General features: G+C 47.3%; 1 protein-coding gene across 2 annotated transcripts in view; it reads left to right on the top strand.

Moving 5' to 3' along the window:
- Positions 1 to 9471: 9471 nt before the first annotated feature.
- The window catches only part of CTBP2 (C-terminal binding protein 2), a 131624-nt gene continuing 115458 nt past the window's right edge, over positions 9472 to 25637 (top strand). Inside the window, exon 1 of one of the 2 annotated variants that reach the window (XM_009087104.4) lies at positions 9472 to 9622. The gene's annotated coding sequence lies outside the window, so the exon portion shown is untranslated. Of the gene's footprint in view, positions 9623 to 9656; positions 9760 to 25637 lie in introns of those variants that run through there. The other variant, XM_050976126.1, reaches the window with a different exon arrangement.

Genomic DNA, 25637 nt, shown 5'->3' with positions numbered 1-25637 from the left:
GAGAAGGAAGAGGAAGGAGAAGGGAAGGAAAGAGAGATAGAGAGAGGAAGGAGAGAGACGATAAGAGAAAGAAGAAATATATAGAATAAAGGAACAGAAGAGAATAGAAGACAAGAGAATAAAGAAGAGAAAGAAGAAGAGAATAGAATAGAAGATGATAGAGAAGAGGTAAGAGAAGCATTAATATATATGAATATAATATAATTAATATAATATATATAATTAATATAATATATAGAATCTAATATAATAATATACTATAAGATATAATTAAGATAATATACTATAATATATTTAGATATAATATAATATAATAGAATATAATATAATATACTATAATATACTATAATATAATATGATATAAATAATATAATATAATAAATATAATATAATATAGTATAATCTAATAGAATTAATATAATATAATATAATATAATATATAAGCTATCACCATGGAATACATAGTGCTTCGCAGAACAGAATCAGAAACTCCTCATCCTGGAATCTCCCCCAAACCACAGGACAAGATGTTATGTACTAAAAGGCAGCAGAAAGTTGGTTGCATTGTGGGCATTTCAAAAAGATGCTGGAACAAACAGGAGCATCCATCCTGTCTCTGTGTTTTGGAGATTTTTTTTTCTGACCACAGATCCTGGGAATTGAGGTTTTCTGGGGATTTAATGGCAAAGATTGAAGGCATCTTAGAGGTCTTTTCAAACTTTTATCATTGTCTGATTTCTCTGGCTGCCGTGTTCTGAGGTTCATTCAGGAAATAGCAATGTAAGAGACCAGATCTTCTGTGCCTTTTATCTTTCTCTTTAAAGAATCCTATTCCTTCAGCTTGTTTACTGCCAAGTAAGAAGTGAGAATGCTTACTTAGAAACCAAGGGCTGGTCTTCACCACAAAAGTCTGTTGCTTTGATAACGCTGCTGTTAAAGCAGCAAAAATCCTCCTGGGGACACAATTCAGTTGCTAAAAGAAATGCAGACACCAGTGCAGCTTCTTCCAGTTTGGAAAGGAAAATAGGCAAGATGGTACAGGACATGTTTACAGCAGTGTAGTTATATCAGAATAAGACTTCCAATGTATAACTGCTTCAGTTTAAAAACCCAAAAACCCTCTCTGTAGCAGCTGTGCCTGGCTGTTTTCAGGTGGATTGTCCTTTGCTTCAACATACAGAGCAGCTCAGACTGCTCTGTGATTCTGTGCTTCTGAATTAGCCTGCTGAGGAGCAGCTTTTGGCAGGGCTGGCTGAGATTTGGCTACAGGGCTTTGTTTCCCCATAAGAAACCCTTCAGTCCAAGTGCAGAACTGGAAGGGGGAGCACAGGTAGCTCTGCTGCCTCTGCAGAATCACTCCCAAACACCCACCTGATCTCTGGGACAATGTTCCTTTATTAAACTGCCAGCCAGATCCAGTGCCAGTGTCACCTGGCGGTGGTGCCCTACACAGGAGCCTGTGCTGGGTGGCCCTGGGTTGTCTGGATGGCAGTGCAGGGTACAAGGCTCCCCCAGCCCAGTCCCCTTTGTACTTGTGTACCAACACTGCCTTATCTGCATTTCCCTCGCTCGCTCCCGAGCTGACACCACGCTCGCTACATCTCTGGTGACCACAGAGATTTAAGACACAATTGTACTATCAATGAAATGCAACTTATGCCTTCCAGGCACTGAAATCCTTGGAGGGCCTCGTGCAGGGCTGCACTGCTTCAGTTTTATGCCAGTAAGTTCCTAATTAGCATAGGAGACTGCAGGCTGTGCTGAGGAGGATGCTGGCCGGGAAGCAGCTTCTCCTGCCCTGCCCAGGGACTCTGCACTTCATCTCTGCTCCCCAGGTACCTCTCTGACTCACCAGCCTGCAGGTGCTTTGGGACTGGGATGATCTTCCCAAGGACAGCCAGCACAAGGAGGACGAGGTCAGAGCTTTGCTCAGCCTCGCCCCAGCCCTTGTCTCTGCCAGGGCTGTACTGGATGCCCCAGGGCAAAGTCTGAGAAACAGAAATCAGCTCCCAACAGCATGAACCCAGAGACTGTGCCTGGATGGCTCCGTGCAGTAACCCCTGATGGACCTGAATACAAGATTATTTCAGCCCCAGGAGCTGATTTGGCTCCGCAGCATTTTGGGTGCACAATTTAATTTTGTACCATGAGAAAAGATGCTCAGATATAAAAGCTGATACATAATGGTGATTTGATATATTCTTATAAGAATTCATCCTTATTCCCTATTCCCTGTCCCACACCCTTGAGGGTTTCAGACATCTGTCATACACCCTTTGGCCAGCTCGTTTGCAGACAGATCTCAGATGATGCCCCAGGAGTGACTGTAATTCAAACACTGAGTGACAGATAGAATAAGGCTCCGTGAGTTGGGGCTGAGGAACACGAGCCCACGTTTCACTCACTCCAAACACCAGCAATGCCCATGCAGGAGCATTCCCAGTGTCTGGAATGCCCAGTCCACCCTTTCATTTTGTAACCAGACTCTTTTCTGTCGGCATTAAAATGTTAAATCTCCCCATAAATAATTTACAGAACAATAACAACGATAGAATTAGAGGCTGGGTGCTGTAGAGTTCCTCATTAAGATATTACAGGATGCTGGAAACAGAAGCCATTGAAACAAGCTGGAGTTTATGGAAGGTAAAGGTTGAGGAAGTCCATGATAAGGAAGAGGGAGCAGGAAGTGTCTTTATCTGATAACTATTTGTATAGAAACACCTGGCACATACGTCAAATTAGGGCATCCAAATGCCCTTCAAACTTTAAACCAGACAGATTGATTCAAGCACCTTTCATTAAACTTTTCTGGAAAGATTAAACATCAGCCCTGTGTTCTATCAGCAGAACAACTGCTCATGCAGTGATGACATTAAGATGTTTTATGGAAGGGGTGTACAAATGTGCATGCACTCTGCAAGGCTTTTCTCCAGTCTTGTAATTCCTCACTTAAGAATATAAACCGAAGAAAATGGGAATAAAAATACCCCAACAGTTCTGCCTAATGATTTCACACACATGCAGGGGTAAAAAAAAACCCACAACAGGATTATGAAAAGAGAATTTTATTGTATGTTGGCATCCTTTTGCTCATGTTTGCAAAGGGAAATGGATTTGAGAATTTCCCACCGATTTGAATTCAGTGGCTGTAGCAGGGCAGAAGTAATATGTATTGCCTCGTTCTAATCATCGATTCAATTCAAGAGTTCTCAGCATGGAACTCTTTTTCTTCCTCAATGGGAATAAATTTTCCAAGAAGGGATAACACCAACATATTATATAAAACATCGCCCAGCCCCTAAATTTGTGTGACTTTGTGGGAATCAGTCAAAATCTATATTTAATTTGATGTGAGGAAAGCACGATGCCGAGCCCAGATTACAACACCACTGCTACTATTACGATCAATGTAGAGCTGAACTAAATTGTTTTATATATTGTATTAGGGGATCCCAGGTGTTTTGCTGGTCTTACAGCCCACTTGTTGCTGCAGCTGTAGCTAGGAAAGGATTAATAAATTCTGATATGATGTGTGGGTACCCCATTCCCTGCCAACCCACACTTGTTGGGTCCCTAATTGTTACTAGGAACTTTTCAGTACAGCTACTGATAAATTAAAATCAATAGAATAGAGGAGCAGCTTGGATTTGCTTTGCAGGCATCCTTCAGCAGCTACATCTTCAGGACTGTTTTTGTCCTAGCAGGGATTATCAGCACAGCCACCCCCAGTTATTCCATAAGCTTGGGTGCCTCAGAGATGTGTGGAACCTTCCTTTTCAGTAACAGCCCACTGCCTGAAACATCTGCCCAGAAGTGGGGTAAAACCTAGAAACACCCTGCAGGAAAGAGGGCAGAAGAGAGGTCTGGTCTGTGCCTGCACACAGCAGAACAATCCTCCTCTTGGGCTGTTAATTCTTCCACTTGTCCCAAAATTCCCAAGCTCTGGGAAGCCAAAACGCCTTTGTCTCCCCACCACAACCACATCCCTGTGTTTAAAGGAGAAACGTGAACTCCATGGGAGCCTTTTCTCCCTCAGATCCTGCAGAATGCAGCGTCATGCTTCTATCACCTCCCCTGCACGGGGCACGGGCACAGTAATACATTAACACGAGGTCATAGCCTGACAAATGCTCCTCAGGCAGCACAACCAGGGCTGCCACAAACCCAGCCCTGCTCCTTCCTCCCACCGCAGCCTCTCCTGAGCATGTGGCCCACGAGGCTGAAGGCAGAACCAGCCTGGGCAACACATCCAGCTGAAAATAAGCTTTTTTTATTTTCACTCCCCCCCTCTTTCCCAGGATTAGTGTTCAGCTGGATCCATTCCCTGATCCACTTCACCTTGCAGCTGCACAAATGCTGGTGCTGGCAGCAGGAGGAGGCAGGGAGGGCTGGGAGCGCGTGGCCGGGGCCCAGAGGAGCCAACTGCTCCTGGAGGCACTTGCAGCAGCAGCTGAGCACAAACCACTATTTTTTTATTTTTTTTTTTAGTGGGCTTGGTTTTCTTTCAAAATTAGGGAGAGCTGAGAGAGTTTCTACCCAGGCTGCAAATAACCCACACTTTCCAAAAAGTCCAGTGTGACCCTGCAGCAGGACATCACCAGGGATGTGCCAGTCCTGCTCCTGGAAGCAGAGGGCAGGAAGGGCAGGACAGAGGAAGATTTGGGGTCTCAGGACCCTAATGGAGCACACTGACCACTCACAGCAGTGTGGAATCACAGATGGGGGACCCAGCATCTCAAGCACCAAGGCAGCAAGAGTACAAATGGGGGAGTCATCTCCCATAAGGAATCCACTTGAGGTACTCCCATGGAATACTGAGAACTGTTATTCCTGGCAACTTCCACACTGAAACCTGCCTTGGTGGTTTCTTTTTTATGATGACAAGCAAGATTCATGGCGCTTTTAAACCAGAAAGAAAAAAAAAAAAAGATAAATGCATCTACCCTTTTTTCCCTGGGCTCCCACCAAGAGCTTGTGGCACGAATGAGTTCTTTTCACTTGTATTAAGTTACTGTTATGGTATGAAACTCCAAGTCTGGGTTGAAATCCTTTTAAACGTGTAAAAAAATAGTGTTACAGTAATTAAGTTCTAAAAATTGATCTTAAAATGGAGAGGGAAGCTGCTGATCTAAGATAATACGCTGCCTTTTGGAGCAATTTTTTTTTACTGGTGCAATCCCTCACACTGGATGACATCCTTTCAGTAAATAATATAAAAAGTGATGTGAACCATCTTCCTAATGAACTTGCTTTCACAAGACTGATACCAAATGTTGGAATTTTGGCTCCCCACTAGAAGTAATTGTTCTTACTGGTGCTTATTCACTCGTGTTAGTCTGGTGTGAGATCAAAACTATGAGAAAAACAACACTGCTTCTAAATTCTCAGGTCCAGAACAGTTTACCAAATGTTTTGGAACAAATCCATCTCTGGGTTTGCATCAATCACAGGAGTGAAATGAAGGATGTGCTTCTTTCAATGCATTTTCAAGTTAAAATAGGGTGCTGATATTAAAAGTGGAGTATGTGGGAAAATAAATCAGTCCATTTCTCCACTTCTCCAAATTTACACTCACAAAAGCCTTTAAGGAAAATGCCTTACTGTATTCATATTCCTGCTTATTGGAGTTGCATTACAGGCTGATGCACCAAACTCTTGACTTACATTTCAGGAAAACAAGTGTTTCCTGCCATCCACTTGTAAAAAAATCCATGAGCACCTTCTCAATTATTGCAATGATTATCCATTATAACCTAGCCAGCATATCTGCTCCAAACCTGCTCCCTTTTAAAAACTGGTAAAAAATAAAAGGGGTATTGACATTGGTGCTGGATACTCGGCGCTCCTCACGTCCAAATCTCATTTCCAACAATCAAATGCGGCTCAGAAGGATCCAGGCAGGATTTGTGTCTGCCTGTTCCTGCCTAGCACCGAGTAACTAAGTTGCACAAACACTTGGAGCAGTAAAATAACTGGTCTATTCTAGTCAACAGATACTCTAAATCTGCAGGGAGAGAGATGCTGGCGCTGAAATTTATGCACTGAGAGTCATCCAGCTGAAGTCACGAAAGCAACACAGGAGCGTCGTCTTTGCAGGATCAAGGCTCACATTTGCATCTGCAAATCAACCCTTTTATGAAAAGCAGGCTGTAAATTTTATTTATTATGATTATTTTAGTTCCTCCAGCCGTAGCAGTGCAGCAGGAGGTGCTGCTCCCAGGCTGAAGGGTAGAGGCAAAGTGTGATTGTGCTCCCGTTGGCGGAGCCTCGTGTGATGGGTGCTCAGCTGCTCGGAGCCAGCATGCGGGTCAGGAGGCAATATCCCAACATCACCACTCCCCTGAATGCCCTGCTCAGGGAAAACAAGTTATCCACAACAGAAGCGTGTCATCCCTTGCTAAAAAAAAAATTCAAATTCATCAAATGGAACCAGTGCAGACACAGGGTCTGCAAACTTTCTGTTATGTTTTAGTGAGTAAAGCTGCAACACTGGGCGAGCAGCATTGTTCCAGCAAGGGAGGTGAGGCCGGGCTGCCAGGGAAAAGGGGCATCCTGTAAATCCTTCACCCCGAATACCCAGTTCTCATACTAGAGTGAATTGTAGGAAGTGCGTTTTTAAAAGCTCATTTGATTTCACAAAATATGAAATCCTAGAAAAGGTTGGTTCCTAACTGTTACTAGGAACTTTTCAGTACAGCTATTGATAAATTAAAATCAATAGAATAGAGGAACAGCATGGATTTGCTTTGCAGGCATCCCTCAGGAGCTGCATTTTCAGGACTGTTTTGTCCTAGCAGGGATTATCAGCACAGCCACCCCCAGTTATTCCATAAGCTTGGGTGCCTCAGAGATGTGTGGAACCTTCCTTTTCAGTAACAGCCCACTGCCTGAAACATCTGCCCAGAAGTGGGGTAAAACCTAGAAACACCCTGCAGGAAAGAGGGCAGAAGAGAGGTCTGGTCTGTGCCTGCATGCAGCAGAACAATCCTCCTCTTGGGCTGTTAATTCTTCCACTTGTCCCAAAACTGCTGCTCCCAAGCTCTGGGAAGCCAAAACAGCCCACTCTGAGCACACACTAAATTTTACACAAACCAGTGAGGCACTGGAGGAGCTGAAACTCCTTCAAGGTTGGACAGCAGCTGAATGGAAGTTTTAAAAGCTGCAATTTGAAGTTAAAACTCCGTTGTTCCAGGCCTCCCACTGAACCCACTGTGTATCTTCTTTCCGAGCATCTCATTACAAAGGCTATTTCACACTTGATGAATGTTCGATCGCAATCCAAATAGTTTGAAGAAAAATCCACATGCCTGAGGATTGCCCCCTGCTAAACTCGAAGACGTGTAGCTTAAGAGCTTTCTCCTTTACAACCTGTAACCTAATTGCTCTGGTAATGAAATAATTATTTGTGTCTTTGGCCTCAACTTATGTCACTGCCTTTGTTTACATCGTGAACCCAAGATTATTTATTGGAAGCAATTGCTGTGATCCTGCCCAGCACCCCCATGCATTGTGTATGGAATGTTTAACACAGCAATTTGGGTAAAGCAAAGAGAGAGCAGGGTTGTGGTGTAAAAAAATCCCCACTGCAATGCCAGGAGCAAGGCCTGGGTCAGTGCAAATCCCTCCATCCACTGCAGCCCACATCCCACCTGCAAAGGAGCTGCCCACAATATTTTGACAGTTAGCAGTGCTGCTGATGAAGGAAATCCAAGAAGTCTCAGTAATACGGAAATTGTGATTTTCATGTTAAGGTTTCCTCCAGGCAAGAAGAGTTTTCCCTTTGGAGGGACTTTTGCCAAAGGGAAAAGTGCAGAATTAGATGCATCTTCCAGCTGAAAGCCACTGAATTTTGCTAAAATCTGCATGGAGGTGCCTGGCTGTACCCACATCGTGCAGAGCCTGGGTGTCACGGGGTGGCCACAGCTGTGGCCATCTCTGCACTGACACCACAGGGAATCCTGGTCAGCTGAGGCCACGGGAGGCTCCAGCTTCTGCGGGACAGCAGCGTCAGCCCCCGGCAGCAGGCGCTGGGAGGACAAATGATGGACGTGGTGTAAACATCCACTGAGGACATACAACGTGCTCCTAAGAATCAAGATCTTTAGGCCCTTAACCGTGTAATTCCACCCACAAAAACTGAAGCTCGCTTATTTATTGTGATGGACAATTGAGCTGGTTCAAGGGTTTTATTTGAGTAGAAAAGGAATGCACTGTTTCCCAGGCTGATTGAGAAGCACGGGATATATATAATGCAGGAGGCTCGATGATTATACAACAAAAAGATGGGATCACCACCTGCCCACATTCTTGTGATAAGCAGATGAAGAACGTCTGTCAAAACATTAATTCCCAAATCTACGGGGGTAATACGGCACACAAATACAAACAGATGCGCGCCGAGGGCGCTGTCGTTATCTCGCACCCAGCCGAACGCTCGGCCGCGATCACACCGCGCTCGCAGCCAACTGGGGTCCGCGGCAGCCCCTCGGCCTCGGGGATGCCGACAGCGCGGGCCGTGCATCCCCGCTGGTCTCTATCCCCACCGGCCTCCCCGCATCCGCTCCGGCCGCGCTGCGGGGGCCGGGATGCGAGCGCGGCGCGGGGGCCGGGCCGGGCGTCCCCCGGGGCCGGTGGCGGTGCCCGCGCTGCTGCGGAGCCGGGCCGGGCGCGCTGAGCGCGGGTGGCCGAACAAAGGCGGCGGCGGCGGCGGCGGCCGCTCCTGCCCGCCCCTCCGCCGGCCGCCGCCGAGCGCAACAGGCGCCGCGCCGCGCCCCGCGGAGTCCCCTCCCCGCCCCCGGAGCCCCGCCGAGCCCCTGCCCTGCCCCGCACGATCCCGGTGCCGGTCCCCACCCCCGGCGCCTCCCGCCGCCCCCCCGCCCCTTCCTCGCTGCGTCTGTTTGTACTTTAGCTGATCCACTAATCCCCCGAGAGAGCCTATTTGTAGTGAAGAGTATCTATAGGGGGCGAGGCTGGTCCATGTGGGTTTGTGTCATTGGTTTGCAAGGAGAGACCCCGCCTATTGCCAAAAAAAAAAAAAAAAAAAAAAAAAAAAAAAAAAAAAAAAAAAAAAAAGAAGAGAGAGAGAGAGAAAAAGAAGAAGGGAGAAAAAAAAAAAAAAAAAAAAAAAGCGAGGCAGAGAGAGCTTCTACCTCTCCTCGCTCTCCGCTCACCCAGCGTGGCGAGGGGGAGCGGCCGCTCCGCCCAACGCCGCCTGGGCACTTTCTAGCTTAAAAAGAAAAAAAAAAGGAAAAAACAAAAAAAAACACCCAAACAAAAAAGGGGAAAAAAAAAAGCGGAAAAAAAAAAGAGGAAGAAGGAAGGGGGGGGGGGGGGGAAGAGCGGCCCTCCCCCCCAAGTTGCAATTAGCATCCTCTCCGCTGCTGCTGCGGGGCTCCGGTGCCCCCGTCCGCTCCCGGCGCGGCGGCGGGCGGAGCAGGAGAGCGGGGAAAGGGGGGGTGGGGGGGGGGGGGGGGGAAGGATTAAGTTTTTTTTTTTTTTTTTGTGCGGTGTGCGAGCGGGTGGCGTTTTTAAGGTGGATCTCCGGCAAGCAGAGCCCGGCGGTGGATGCGGGGAGGGATGCGGCGGTGAAGAGCGGCGCGGGGCTGGCGGCGGCCGGGAGCAGGTAAGGGAGCGGCGGCGGCTGCGCTTCCCGGCGAGAAGGACAAGGGAAAAGCGAGGACATCTTTGCTTTAGTCAACCTCACCGGCGAGGGGGACAGAGGAGGCAAAAAAAAAAAAAAACAACCGCGAGGAGGGGAGGGTAGGTGGAAATGTGATGGTGGTGGGAGGCGGCCGCGCAAGTTGCGCGGGTGGGCGCGGAGCGGCGGGGTGAAGTGGGAAATCTTTTGTTGTGCCGGGCCCCGCATTGTTTACTTAGTGCCGAGAGCCGCCGACAACATCTGCCGGGGGATTAACGGGGCGGCGGCGGCAGGAAAGTTTGGGCAAGGGGGGAGCCCCGCGGAGCGGCGCGGCCGATGCTCCGGGGGACGCGGAGCAGCCGCCGCCTTGCGCTGCGTTTAGAATTATTTTTTTTGGGGGGGGGTGGAATAGTGTATTTAGTTTTTGCCTTTTTTTTTTTCCTTTAAATCTTAATATTAGGTAGATTACGGGGGAAAAATTGGTTTAGTATTTTTAAATTTATTTTAATTTTAATTTTTTAAAAATTATTTTTTCGCTGCTGAATAACCGCGCTCGCCCCTCAGTCACTTAGCAACTCTGCACGCTTCTAACCCGCGGAGGTGCGCGGTGTCCGCGGGGCCGCGCCTCGCTCCTTCCCTCCCACCTTGTACCCCTCCGCCAGAGCCCAGAATAATTTCCCCACTATTTCTTTATTACGTCTATTTCCCCCCCTCGATCTGGACATTTTAAGCCCTTCCCTGCTATCGCCAGAATGGAAAATCAGAGGGGGTGCGTGGATTTAGGCGCTCAGATTGTTCTTTTCACACCCCTCCACTCCACGATTAAAAAAATATAACATTTCCCCCCCCTCAAACTTGCAGGACTTGCTGAGGGGGAAAGAATAGCCTTTTGTCCTGCCGAGGGACGTGCCCCCAAGGTAAATCCTGGCTGGAGCTTAGTGCCTGGTACTTCGCCGGGACCCAGGGCTCTGGCTGTGCTGGGGAGGAGGAAAGTAGGAGATGGAGATCTCAAAGTAGTAGAAGTAATTTCTTCTTTCAGCCGCACTTCTCCGCTGCCTTTGAATCGCCTGCAATGAATGTACGTAGCTCTAATTGAAGTACTTTAATCATTCACACTTGATTAAGTATACCGTGACCAGAGGAGAGGAATACACACGGCTCCCCAGAACGGGAGGGGTGGGATGACATTTTAATCCTGTGTTTTAAAAAACATTAGTGGAGCAGGAGGAAAAAAGCGATCGGCGGTGACGGCTCGGTGTAACGGTCCCTTGTTCCCATACAGATGGTGGCTTTCCTTCGGGATGCAATCCCGGTTATTGCGGATATTTGGGGAGGGGGCAGGAAGAAAAGGCACGTACTTTTAGGTTTGTTTAAGCAGAGTGAGGGAAATAATGATAGACGAGATGCCTGGTGACAAAATGCTTTTGTTCCTGTTTCCATCAGTGCATAAGGGCGCCGACCTGCTTTAGCATTCTTTAAAGGTCTCTCTTTACCAAGGAAAATTGAAGACGGTCTCATTATAGGAGAGTGTGTTTGGAATACTATGAGGTATTTATGAATTCTGAGGTGATTGTTGGATCTCAGACATTTCAATTACTCATCCTCTAGTTTAAAAAAAAAATAAAATATTTGTGGCGATGTGTTCTGTAATCTGTTACTTCCATAAAGCTGATTTGTGCTCGAGCTGCGGAGCTGGCTGAGGGAATGGGTCCGTCTGCGGGGTTCGAATCTTAAACAAGGATTTCTGTTCTTTGCCTGGCAAAACTTTCTGCTGCAGGGGCAGCCCTAAGTTCCCGTAAAAGCGATTGTTTGGGAAACGTCAGCTATCGACAGTATTTTTCTGGAAAATCTGGCGTTGTGAATGCAGGGTGGTATTTGGTATTTTTAGAAAGGAGCTTTTGATTTTTGGAGGCGTTTTGTGAAACCCACCTGTTAGCCATTAGGGGGGACAGAGGTTGGCTTTCATGGTTAGCAAACCCGGGCGCATCTGGGGGCTCAGGGCTGTTCCTCACTTGATCCAAGCTCTCTCCAGTCATGGGCAATCAAAATATCTTTGCTTTTCAAAGTTGGAACCAAGTGTTTCTAAAGCTGAACAGAAAATAAGGTAGTTCAGTCAGAGTGGTGGCACTCTCCTGTGTTTAGGAACACGGATTGCAGGAGCATTTGGCTTTTCCTTTCTCTCCTAGAATTTCAGACTGAGATGCTTCCCTGGTCCAGGGTTTTATTGTCACTTTTATAGAGTACAAATCACAGATGATGTTTTCTTGCTGTCAGCTTTCCCTCTTTTTAAGGTAGTTTTTCAGCCCATGTGGATCTGGGGGTTTGGCTGGCAGGGTGGCTCCAGAGCTCCATGTCCAGTGGAGCTGCCACCCCAGAGCCCCTTTGCTGACAGCTCCCTCTCATCCCCCAACTCCTCCGAGGGCAAACTTGTGCCCTTTTTCCACTCCTGCTTTTCCTGGATGGAAAACACTCACAGCAATTTCCCCACAGCAAGAACTGCAGCACAAACTGTCATCTTTAACTCTGGCATTTCAGTACACAGATTTGTCACTGGGGTCTGGTGATAATATTCCTTGTATCAGGAAAAACATCAGCCTCGAAGTATGAGGTCCCAGGCATGAGCTGGAAGTAACATACTGAAGCCTTTGGCCAGAAAAGTTGATTTATCCATCAGGCTGGCTGCACTTCAAATAAAACTTCTTCAGTTCAGCTGACTCTGGCAAGAATGAAATATACTGATAAAAAACCCCCTAAATCTGGGTTTGTCCAACCATTTGGAAAAGGTAGGTTAATTTTCCCTGGGTGTTTTGGGCTGTTTACTAGCTGTGGGAATTGAAAGAGGCTTTGTGTTTAAAGCAGAAGAAATGGAAAAGCTGCTCGCACCCAGCGCTGGCAATTGACAAGTGTTTTGTTAAGATCTGGTGGATGAAGCTGTCTCATAAAACCTGATGGGTGTCACATTTACTCCTCACATAGATCTAGTGAGGGTTCCTCTCTTTGTTTTGTATTTTGGTTGTAGTAAGTTAAAGTAGTAAAGAGTGAAGCTTCTGGTGAGCAGCTCTTCAGTTTGGGCTGATGACTTACACCTGCCCTAGAAATTGGGGTTTTTTTTCAGATCCCTCTGTCCAGCTGTAAGAGTATTTAAATTATGGACTCTGAAAGGAGGAATGGTCAGGTCTCACAGCTGAATTAAAGACCAGGAGGAAGGGGTGCAAGATGATTTTTGGGGTCCCCTCTTGCAGAGAGCACTGGAACTTTGGAGGGGAGGTTTTGGCAAGTCACTGCTGGTTTTGCTCTGGTTACTGGGATAACAGAATTGTTTTAGGCAGGAATTGGTGTTTTCTCCATTGCTGTTTGTGGTGCTGGAAGATGTAACTTCAAGTGCAGTTTGTCACACCCAGTATGAGGATGTAATTCTAGAATGCAGTTTGTCATGGTCAGATATGCCTGGGTCACCTATCATTCCTTATGCTTTGTTCCCATAGTTTGGGTTTTTTCCCTTCTCCTTTGCCAAAGGAAACAAGATAAGATTTAGGTGAAAGGATGAAAAATGTCACGACCATCCCATGCAGCAGCAAGGTCTTGGAAACCAAATCTCCTCATTGTACCACCCATGTGTTTTCTGCTTCTGCTCTGCCCCATGGTGGTGAGGATCTGGGATTTTGGCATTTTACCAGGGAGTCACCACATAGCATTCTGTGTGAAGTCAGCAGGAGTTTTGGTGACAGAGCACAGAAGAATCAGTGTCACTTGTTCAATTCTACAATGGTGCTTTATAAGTGTGCTCTCCCCTTTCTTGCACCACGAGCCCCAGAGATTTTTTTTAAGAACCAGCAATAAACATCTGGAGCTTTTCAGTTTTTGTGTCTCCTCTCTGAGGTGATAATGCAGGTGGAACATTGGAGTTTGCTTTTTCTTGGACTTGATCTGGGTGAGGGGGGAGCATGGTGGTGCTGTGTGGGGAGGTCATGGGGGCCCTCCTCCCAAAGCCTGGGGATTTTTTCCCTCTGTAATGTTTTCATAGAATCACAGAATGGTTTGATTTGGAAGGAACCTTAAAGATCATCCAGTTCCAATCCCCTGCCATGGACAGAGTTATTTTCCATTACAGCAGGTAGCTCAAAGCTCCACCCAGCTTTGCCCTAAACTCTTCCTGGGATGTGCTGTGATTTTTTTGAGCTTGGTTATATGATTTGAATTTTCCATGGGATTATTAGAAAGAACTACAGCTGTAGTTGAGGGGAAAAACACGTGGTGGAACCAGAGTTTGGCACCTGCATGATCTGAAAGTCAGCGTGGGTGGGATGGTGTTTGCTTTGCCTGGTCTGAGGTCTGTAATTGTGTCCTGTGTCAGGAGAAGCATGGTGAAGAGCAAGGGCAGTGTTTTGGGGGAAAACATCAAAGCTGTGGTGCTGCAGAGGATGCCCCAAAGGGCTGTGTGTGTGTCACTGCCACTGTTCCCACTGATTCTGGGTGTGACACACGTTTTATCCAGTGGGGAGATGAGTGTAGCTCCCGGGGTGTTGCTGTCAGAGCCCTGCAGCAGCTGTGGCAGGGCTCAGCATGGTTGGAACCAGCTTTGATGGACCCACCAACCCTTCCCTGAGGTCATTGGTGCTGCTGCCTGGTGGGGTTGCCAATTTTGGGGGTTTTTATGGGATTTTTTTGCCCATCCTGAAATGCCATCCAGGAGCAGAGCATGATTTGGAAGATCCTGGATGCTCATCCCTGCTCTGTGGTTTTCCCAGGGGAGGGCAGTCCCTGGAATCCCTTTTAGGGTCCCTGTGCTCCACAGCTGGCAGGAGCTGTGTGTCCATGCATGCCAGGGTTATTTTGGATAATTCAGCCTTGTTTTTCACATACATGGTTCTTCCAGGGTGGATCAAGGTAAGCATCTTGATAGGCATCCATAAAGTCCCATCTGTTCTGAGACTTTATGTAAGATTCAAATAAAACCTGAGTTACCTGAATGCATCAGTTGTAGATTTTAATTATTAATGATTTGCTCCTCTAGTCGTGTCTGGCAGTGATTCCATGTGTCCTTTAAGCCAATAAAAAGCAGTGGTCCTGCTGAAAGTAACTGCCCTGGGCTCCTTTCCATCCCTCCTGATGGAATTAGGTTGTATAGAGTTTAAATAAACCTGCCTGGTTGTTGAATTCTGGGCTCTGCTTCACCCAGGTCCTCTCCACCAGCAGCTGGAGCAGTGTGGGATTAGGAAGGATCTTTGCCACTTCAATGGCCAAACCAGGGTTGACCAAATCCCACCATTTTTTGGGCCCAGTGTAGAGTTCAGGTGCCTTGGCTGGGAGTTTTTGGAGGTGCTGTAGGGACCTGGTGGAGCTGATTTCCTTTCCACAGGAGTTGTGCTGCAGTTGCTCCTGTGTACATTCACTTGTGCAGTGTTGACAGACACTCAGCCACTGTTTCTGTGCAACAACACACACCAATTATTACAGAAATAGACCCCTGAAGCAGGCTCACAGGGAAAACGTGGGGATTACAGACACAATATTTACAAGGAGCCAAGTCTTTAATGAGACCAGGAATAATGCAGATGGATTCTCTGTTGCTAAATATAACAGATATGTAATGGATGCTGTCTATCTTTTTTTTTTTTTTTTTTTTTTTAGTGATCCATTCACACTGAAAAAAGAGGAGCTTGTGTGTTGAAGAGGTTGGCACAAAATTGTGGGATATTCCAAAATTAGCCTGGCTTTTGGTTATTACTGTCATGACTATAAGTGTGTGGCCCTGCAAGGTGTGGGTGACCCTGGCTGGGAGCAGGGATGAGCCCCTATGAAATGCTGATGGCCTTTGGGATGGTAACAGGTGCACAAGGAGTGCAGGACTGGCCCCAAAAGGGGCAGAGATGGAAATCTGTAAATCCTGTCATTTCCATGGCACAGTGCTGGAGCATTTTTGGGGTAAAATCAGCAAAACCAGCAGTGAGTCCCTGTGCAGGCAGTGGGTGTCACACTCTGGGGTGTGGGGAATGTCCTTTGTTGGTGTTAGCTGGACAGAAAACCCTGCAAATAAATTACCCTTTAAAGAATAACTGAGGCCAAATATAAGAGATGCTGGTGGTACCTGTAGAGTTGTCATGCAGTGTCAGATTTTTTGTAATTTTGATGTTGAAAACCTGGTTTTCCATGAGAGGGGATGTTGGAAGGAACCAGTAAATTAAGCAAAGTAATTAAGCTAAATAGTAGATGTTACATTTAAAAGGTGAGAGCCTTAAGCTTTGCTGTGATTAGTTGTGGATGAAATTAATTTCAATTCAATATGTGGAAAAACACCTTTTTCATTAGTTTTCATGTTCTCATGGTTCTTAGAAGTTTCATGATCCTGCAGCACAAGCTCATGTAGATTTTATATTTTTATATATACTTGTTTGAGCTCTTCCCTTTTTTCATACAAAAATGGTAGAGTGCAACATCAGATCTGGAACTGGAGTGTCCCAAAGCTTAAAACTGGAATACCTGTGCCAACTTTAGCTTCACCCTTTGCTGGGGTGAGATCTCATCCTGGTCCAGCCACAGGCAGTGAGGTTGTGGCCACTGGTTTTTGTTGTGGTTGTTTCTGAAAAAGCTCAGTTGAATGATGTGTCAGGAGGGAGGATCTGGTCAGGTGTCTCTGCTTGTCTGCTCCACCTTCACCCCTTCCCCTCCCAGCTGGGGCTCTGGGTGTTTTAAGGTGCTGGCTGCCCAGCTGGGGTGCTCCAGCTCAGCCCATGTCTGCACATCCAAGTGCCTGAGAAGGGAATCAGTAGCAAAAAACAGAAATCAGAGCTTGAGGGAAAGGGATGCAGAGAGAAACTGTGCCTGGTAGTGATGAGAACAACAAACAGTTCTGTAAGACATTAGAAATAAAACTGGGTTACCACGTGAGGTTAGTAGAAAAATCATAAATATTGCACTTTTGGATGGGGAAAAGTGATGATATGTTTAGTCCTTGTGAATGTTGTGGTAGAAGTGAACGCTGGGCAGTCACTGCTGTAGTCAGATCTTTGTGCTCCAGCCCTGGTGCCTCTTATTGAGGAGGTTTACAGAGCTAACTGAGCCAGTAATGTGTATTTTTTACTAGGTCTTGAACCACTGAAGAGTTCCTGTGAACTGTGGCAATGCTCACCTTGTGTTATTCTAGAAAAGCAGCAAATGGGCCAGGCACCCCAGACCTGTCAGCTCCCTGTGAGTCCTGGGCAAACATCCTGAGGATTTATTTGAGGATGGAGGCAGGATGGTGATGCACTCAGCTCCCACTGGCATGGGCTTGGGGACAGCACATCCTTGAGAACCAGCTTTTCTTTTTTCTCTTAAAGAGCTGGTGAATGGGATTGATAAAAGTAACTGAGGAGGGTTTGTTCCTTAAAATTCAGCAAGAAATGCAGCTTGGTACAGCAGCACTCTTTGGACTGGGGATGTGCAGGACAACTGGCTGAGCCCCAGCAGAGTGCCAGCTCTCAAAATCTGGTGGTAAAACCAGGAATAATTTCCAAACAACCCTTTCCAGAAGCCTCCCTGAACACTCATTTTTGTTCTCACTCTGCCTAATGTTTGAGCAAGCTGTGATAAGGCAGAGAGTCACCGCAGCTGGAGCTTGAAATGTCACCAGGACTGGCAGAGTGGTAAATAACAAACAGGAGTGACTGCTGGTGACAGCAATTTGTATTGCTTGGCTACAAGCAGGTAATATTTCTCAGATGGCCAACTGTAAATTCCTCTATCTCAGAGCAAACAAGTCGGGCTGTAGCTCCAGGATGCTGTCTGCAGAAATCATGTCTTTGTGGGGCAGCGAGGAGCACGAGCCAGCAGCACTGAGATGATGTTGTGGCCAAAGGTCTTGTGTGCTCCTTGTCTGTGCTGGCAGGTGGCTGCCAGGCTGGGGAGGGACGTGGAAGCCACCCTGTCCCTGCTGCCTGCCCAGGAGGGGCTGGGGAGGGCTGTGGGAATGCCAAAGGAGCCAGGAAGGGGTGCAGGGGAAGGGGCCAGGACCTCTGTCTGCCTGAGTTATCCAGGAGAATGTTGGAAGGTAAATTAATTAAGGGGATTAGTGTTGTCACAGGGAAAATAAATTGAGTAATAAAGAGTTCTTGGGTCTAGCAGGCAGAGTTTCAACAAGACCTGGAAGGTGAAGCCAGAAGAATAGGGCTAAGGTCTGTAGTTTCAACACTGATGATGGTGGAAGAGGCTGCTGAAGGTGCTGGTGATTTCCCCACCTCTGGAAACGCCAAGTTCAGGCATGTTTGCTGATTGGAGTGAGTGAGGCTCAAGCAGGGACTGATTTAGCTAAGTTAGTGTGCAGCATGTCAGGCTGGAAAATCACAGGGGTCTCTCCTGACCTCAGAATCCATGAAAGCCCATCCTTTAAATGAGCACATCTAGGGATTTGCAGATCCCAGGCATCAGCATTACAGATTTTCTTCCAGAGGGTGATTTGCAGAGGGGAGACCTCTGTCTGGAGGGGGAGATTGCAGGGTGGGACCTTGAGCACTCAGGAAAGATGGTGTGTTCTTCATTTCCCACCATTTCCTTAAAGGATGCCTTGTATCTGTCACAGGGATGAGTTACCTCTGGGCCAGCATCAGGTACCTGGCATGGGGTGAGAAGTTCACAGTATTGGTCCATTTTGTGGCTAATGCCATGGTCAGGTGAGAGTTAATTTAGGTGCAGGATTCCTTTTTTTTTCTGGTAGTCATTTGTGTATCTAATTGTGCAGAATTTAGTCAAGCTCTCAGCCAGCTCTTGGTGACCATGATACAATAGAAATAACTCTGTCCCTGGTGAGAAACCTATGAGCAGAAGAGTGAAAACTGATCAAAGCAGATGAAATTCAGATTTAAGCATTAATTCTACATTGCTGGGGTAGTGGTAGGTACAAAAGCAATGTGTTTGTGTGCATGTTTATTTTTATTTTTGAACTGGGAATATCCAGCTGGATGTTGGCAGGTTTACTCTGCTTTTAGGTGAGTTTGCAGGTGGGTCTGCCCATCTCATCCATCATTCATGGGTGAGGTCTGTGGGATTGCTGGGCTCTGGGCTGTGTGCTGCTTGAGTGTGCAGGAGTTGTTATGGCAGGAACATTGTTTCATATCCCCTCAATATGTGTGTATATCTATATATCTATATATATCTGTATCCACCTGTATATCTACCCTTGTTTCTATGCACAGAGGTCTGCCATGTCTATCTCAATTTAAAAATATATTTACAGAGGTCTGTATCTGCTGGATTTACACTGGGTTTTTTAGGTCTAGAAGTCAAATATGTTAAAAACCAGTGGCAAGGAAACGAGGAGTTGGAAAGTGTCATACTGACCATGTTGATTGGTTTATTTGGCTTCTCGAGGTGTCCCTGTGCTGTGTGATCTCTGGGAGAGGAACTGGAGCAAAGCAGGAATTTGTTGGTGCAGTTAAAAGCAGGACAGTGAGATGGGCTCACATGGTAACACAGCCTGGGCTGATACCGTGAATTAAGGACATTTAGATGTTTGGCTTTGTATGATTTAGCTTAAACAAACAAACATTAATCTCATTACTCCAGCAAATGAAATAAACCTTTAAGGCACTTAAACTGCCAGTGGTAGGTGTCTGTCAGAGCAGTGAGATCCATTTCTGCACGGGGCATCTCCTCCTGAGAGTAACTTACTCCTGGGTGTAAGTGCTCACAGCATGGGCTGCTGGAAGGGTTCCACAGCTGCTCCTGAGCAGGACCCACAGGGATGGATCACTGGTCCAGCTCCTGACCCTGCAGACACCCCAGCAATCCCACCCTGTCCCACCTTGCCCAAACGCAGCCCTGGGGAGCCTGTTCAGTGCCCCACCATCCTGTGGGGGAAGAACCCTGTCCTGCTACCCACCCCAAACCTCTCCCAGCACATCCTCCTGCAGTTTGGGAGTGGCATTGGCCTGGCTGGCAGAGCCAGGGGCACAGGAGGTGGGAGGTTTTGCTGCCAAGCACCAGGCACTGCTCCCCGTGCTGGCATGAGTCAGGCACGTCGCTGTGATACTTCTTCATCCTTTCCTTGTAAGAGATGGGATTGCAAAGGTCCTTGTGGGAATGTAATAAACCCCCCTAATGCTGTCACACACAGCCATGGTTTCCTGTGTGCCACGTCCTTCCATCCCTCTCAGACTGTAATGGATGTGACAAACCTCAGCCTGGAGACGTTGGGGAATTTCTTTTTAAGTGTCCTGTGGACTGCACTTTCTTTAGAGGAGAACATAAGAATTTTATTAACTTGGACGTGCCAAGCTAGCCCAGGAATTTTCTGTTGTCTTTCAATTGGATTTGTTTGGGCTTTGGTTAGGCAGGGAAATGACTGAACTACATGTCATGTTTATAAGATCAAGAGTACCTTGCTATTTTCACACAGATCTCTTAATAGAGATTAAACACAAAATAAAGCAGAATGCATCAACAGTGTTATTCCCATAAGCAATATTGTAACTTGTATGCAGTGTAATTATATTTTGTACACTTGCCAATTAAGCAGTTACGCTTTAGAGAAAAATTACTTTCAAGAGATGGAAGAAAAGTATTGCAGTAAATCAAATAAAATATACATGTGTTAGAGGGTTTTGTGCATGCAGCTGAAATGTTAAAATTTCCTGCTGTGCTCAGGTTGTGGTGTGCATAATGATGCTCCGTGTCCAGTAGCTTTTTTGGGACTTGAAAATAGCAGACAGAAAAAAAAAAGGCATGAAAAATGTATTGCTTCCTGGGCTAGAAACACACCACCTAAAGCTGAGGTGTTCAGTGGGTCCTGACCTCCATCCTCTCTCCTGCTGAGCTCCTGCCAGGCACCCCTGCCCCACAGCAGGAGGAGTGTGCTGCCAGCTGGGCAGGCACCCCCAGGTCAGGTCTGTGCTCCCCAAGACCCCTCCCAGCCCAAACCATTCTGTAATTCTGTGTTCTGTGTCTAAAATGGATGAGAGCCCCATGGCTCTTGCTGCTATCAGCTCTGTGAGCCTCTGTTCCTGTAAGATCTCTTGTGGTTTTTTCCTCTGAGCCTCTAAATGAACATTTTCTGGGGCAGCCACCTCACAGCTCATGGCCACTGCTGCTTCACAGGCTCAGGGAATCTCAGAATGGTTTGGGAGGGAAGGGAACTTAGAGATCATCCCAGCCATGGCAGGGACCCCTTCCCCTGTCCCAGGTGCTCCCAGCCCCAATGTCCAGCTTGGCCTTGGGCACTGCCAGGGATCCAGGGGCAGCCCCAGCTGCTCTGGGCACCCTGTGCCAGGGCCTGCCCACCCTCCCAGGGAACAATTCCTGCCCAAAATCCCATTTAAATGCCTCATCATCACTCCCATCTCCACCAGTGCTGTGGGGTTACCAGCATGTTCCAGGTTTCTGGCTGAGGTCAGAGCTCAGCAGCCCCAAAACCTCCCAGCCCCAGAGCCTGAAGTCCTTTTGTGTTCTGCTTTGTCTCTTCCAAATCCCACCTAACCCTGCTGTGAGTTTCCCTGGTACACCATGTCTTTCCTGTTGGCTGGTGCAGAAGGAAAGGGCTCTTGGAACAGCATTTTCCTGACAAATTGATGTTTTTTCTCTGAATTCAGTGGCCATCCTTTGGAATCTCAGATACCCTCAGCACTTAATATCTGTTCCAGGGAGTCGTGCAGGTGTTGGCTTGTGTGAGTGATGCCATGTTCATGTGCCACCAGCTAAGTGCCAAAACCCTGAAATAACCTGCACTAAAGTGTGCCCAGAAACTCTGGTAATTCCCTGGGAATTACAGGGAGCTCTGTAAAGTCATAAGGAAGTTACCAAGGTACTGATCCTTGCTGAGCAGGCACAGAATCAGTCCAAGAGCTGTTTAATTATTTTTCCTAATGTAAACTTTGTGCAAGGGAGTGTTAGGGAGTTAAAGCTGCTGATAGAAATGATAGAAGGTTTTTTTATTGCACTAAGAGGTGTTTATTTGAGGCTTTCAGAACATTTAGCAGAGCATCAGGTTAAATGGCCAAGACTGTGGTCAGCTTGGATGGAGCTTGGAGCAACCTGTTCTAGTGGAAGGTTTCCCTGACCCTGGAAGAGGGTTGGAAGATGATCTTTAGACCCCTCCCAACCCAAACCATTCTGAAATTCTGTGCTGTGTGACTAAAATGGCCGAGGGTCCTGTGGCTCTTGCTCCCCATCAGCTCTGAGAGCCTGTGCTTGTGTAAAATCTCTTGGGTTTTTTTCCTCTGAACCACTAAATGAACATTTTCATCTGGAAATCACAGCTTTTCTATAAAAATCACTTTCCATCATACAGAATTAGGAATATATCACTTGAAATACATCAAACAAATACATCAAAGCTAAAAAACAACCCCCAGAAAACTCAGGTGAGGTCTGCTGGGTGGGAAGTGCTGCAGACACTTCCTGAGCTGTGGCTGGTGGCCTGGTGAGCATCCCTCCCTCACTGAAATCCATGGGATGGGTCAGGCTCTGGGGTCTGTGCTGCTCCTGCCTCCCTGCCCCAGCACATGGCTGCAGCCTGGCCTTGGAAGGGTTTCCTCAGGTTGTGAAGTGTGCTGTGTGGGGGAATCATCTGTCAGCAGTTCAGTGGTGATCCTCATTGCAGGATCCATCAGTGTTTGCAGTATAATCCCCTTTCACCTGAAGGGTTTAACCAGCCAGAGCCTTGTCTCCTGTGATGTGCATCTTTCCCCAAACTAACTAATTTAAAAAAACCACTTTCCAAGTGGCTCTGCTGCTCCTTCCTGAGCTCTGTAACACACAAGCAGTCCCGTAGGTCAGATGAGGGAATCCAGGTGTTTGTTTTTGAGGTGTGGCTGTGCTGGTGAGGCACAGGGCTGGCCAGGGCATGCTGCTGGAGCTGTGTGAGCAGGACTCTCTTCAGCACCCTGGCTCCCTCACCTGCAGCCTTTGGGATGAGCTGGGTGCCCTCTGAAATGCTCATGTCCTAACTGGGAATGGCTCAGCCTGACTGGCCTGGCTTGTGGTTTCTGTGTTTCAAACCTGCACGTTTTCAAAGGCTTCCCAAAGGTGTTTGCACGGAAAAACTTGTCCTGGGGGTTTGGTTTAAAGGTGGCGAAATAAAGCAGTGAAATAAAAGAAGATGATGTGGAGTAGGGTTACCAGCTGCCCTCCAGCTCTGCTTTCCTGGACCCTGCCTTGCAGCATCACATCCCCATATGGGTTGTGGCAGCTTCTCCCTTCCCCAGCTGCACTCTGGGGAGGATGAGGATGTGCTTGGGCAGGCTACACACACACTCACCTCTGGGATTGCTGTGGGATTCCATTCCCTTCCCACTGCATTTCCAGCCCCATGGTGGGTCCCTTACCTCCTCCCCTCTGACCCTGTCCCTTGGCTGTGCTGGATGCACATGGATGGTGTCAGGGCTGTTGTCGCTCCCCTCCAGCCCTGTGCCTTTGCATCCTCAGGAGGCTGGCAGCCAAGGCAAGTTTATTTCTGGGGTTTATTTTTAGCCTGATGCTGCTGGCCCTGCTGTTGGTGCTGGCCATCACTCCGTGATCTGATGGTGATGCAGCGGGGCTGTGGCTGTGGGTGGGATTGTTCCCCTGGGGCATCATCCTGACCTCCATCCCACTGGGAATGACCACAGGCTCTGTCACTGCCCACAGCAAGCAGGAGGGGTGGGCAAGTGCTGAAGTTTTGGAAGTGCTGAGGGCTAGTTACAGGGCAAACTGGAAATTTCGTGGAAGGTTAAATAATGTTCACCCCAAATTGTCCTGCGTGTTTATGTTTTGTGAAGGTTTCTTGCCTTTCTACTGATTTTGTCACAGATTAATTCCTGGATTTATTTGTAGCTACGTTGCTTCCAGCAACTTTAGGGGAATTGTCCTGCTTCTAAAATCATCTATTTTTTTTTGTTATATCATGCACTTCATTGCCTTGAAAACTGTACTGTGAGTCATACTAATAAAAAGTGAGGCTAAATTGGATTTGGCATCACTTTTTTTTTACCAACCTAGCACAAAAAGGCCAATCTTCTGTTCAAGATGCAGGACTTTGGTCAAGTTGAAGAGTTTCCTTGTTGTACCTTGGGTTTATCAATGGCTCATAACCTTTCCTCCTCTCTCTCCCACCATCCCAAGCCTCTCTGATAGTTTTAATTTGAGAAGAAATAAGCCAAGGTATGCTCTCAATAGAAGGAGATGATTATCACAACAGAATAATTACGTTTGGGCTCTTGATTTGATTCGTTAGCTGGAAGATTAGTCAGAAAGCAGAGAAGAAAATGAATGCATTGTTGACTGCAGGAAGTTATTTATGAGTTTTTACTTATGTTTAAAGGAATTCCCCCTGTGACTTAAGTAGCAGTGCAATTTATGGCCTCTCACATTGGCTAGCTGAATAAATAAATAGAATAGAGACAGGAAGAATAAAATGAAATGGTACCAGGTTTGGTGGGTGTAAAGTTTCTGTTGTGGAATGCAGGAAGCCATGGCTTTCAAAAACCCAACTGGACAAAACAAAAATAATGCCCATACTGCATCAGAAGAACAAGATCCCAGCATGTTTAGTATTAATTACATTGTAGCAGGAGAAATGCTTATGAACTCACACACTCTATGTGGAGTTTGTGTTATGGTTCTGTAATTTCTTCCATAACTATCTTAAGGTATTTTTCCTTCCCTGGTCACTTCCCCTATTCCTGCTTCCACAAATTAAGCAGACAGCATGATCCAGGAGGGAGGAATGGTGTCTGTGCTGGACACCTAACACTGAGAGCTGCTGGTGCTGTTCATTGTGGTTGGACTTGATGATTTTAGAGGTCTCTTCCAGCCTCATTATTCTGTGGCTCTGCTGGCTTAGGGAACCCTCAAGAAGTGAAGGGGCTGCTTGGAAGTGGGGACAGATCTGGACAGGACCGACTCCTGCCAAGGGGACTTTGCAGTTGTCATTGGAAAGCTCATGCTGGGAATTCACAGAAAGCAGTCTGAGAGGAGTCAGTGTGTCTCCTGCTGCTGTCACAGCAGACATGGGGTTGGTCTGGCCCCTCCACGGGCTGCTCTCCCGAGATGTGTCCGTGTGCCTGGGCTGCTCTCATGGCAAAGCAGAGCCTTCCCAAGGAGGCTTTTAGCACCAAGCCTGCTTATCACTCGACTGTTAAATCTTGTCACTCCATACTCGGTGTGTTTAAGTCGTGTCCTGGGTCAGCAGGGTGCAGCAAAGTGGAAATAAAGGCAAACCTCCTGCTCTGGCTCAGGAGAACGCTGGTGACGAGTGCGCTGATTCTGTCAGAGGAGATCAGGGATGCTCCTGCGCCGCGGAGCGGGGAGGGGAGGCCAGGCTCCGCTCTCTGCCACGCTGCTGGCCTGATGCTGATTTACACCAGCTGCTGGCAGGCTCCAGAACTGTGTTCCAGAGTAGCTCAGATGTGGATCAGACTGGCTGTGCTTTTGGGAAGCCCACGGGGCAGATCTCCTGCCTTTTCCAGGTGGCACATCCTGCACTGGCAGTGCTTGGGGAAAATGCCAGACAGAAGTGACAGACAGACAGAAATGCCAGACAGAAAGCAGCCTGCTGGCATCTCCCAAGGCTGCCATTAGTGAGTGTTAAACCTTCAGGGACTGAAGGTGCTCTCCTCAGGGGAATGGACTGCCTACAAATGCTGCATGTACAGGGTTTGGTGGTTGGTTCCTCCACTCATTCCTTGCAAAGGGAAGGGGGTCCTGCCTGGAGTCCAGACCATTTGTTTTTATGGACAAAACCTGTAGGAAGACCTTATGGAGGTTTGGAAAGTAGTGTGGACTGACTGAAGTTGATTTAAGCATTAAGGAAGCTTAACTCCTGTGCTCCTCAGCAATCCAAAGGCATCGGTGGGACTGGACTCCCCAAACCAAGGGGGGTGGACACTACTGAGGCTGAGCTGGTCCATTTACACCTCAGCTGTTTGGTTGTTCTTGTGTTTGTGTGTTACCATGGATAAAAGCAGCTGAGTATGCTGAGAAGCAGAAACAGAACACAAGTTCCTTGCTATGCCTACCCTCCAGATGAGTGTTGGTCAAGGACCACTTGCCA

This window comes from Serinus canaria, chromosome 6 (assembly GCF_022539315.1).
Source record: "Serinus canaria isolate serCan28SL12 chromosome 6, serCan2020, whole genome shotgun sequence".
NCBI lineage: Eukaryota > Metazoa > Chordata > Aves > Passeriformes > Fringillidae > Serinus > Serinus canaria.
This window is presented reverse-complemented; position numbering and strand designations above follow the sequence as displayed.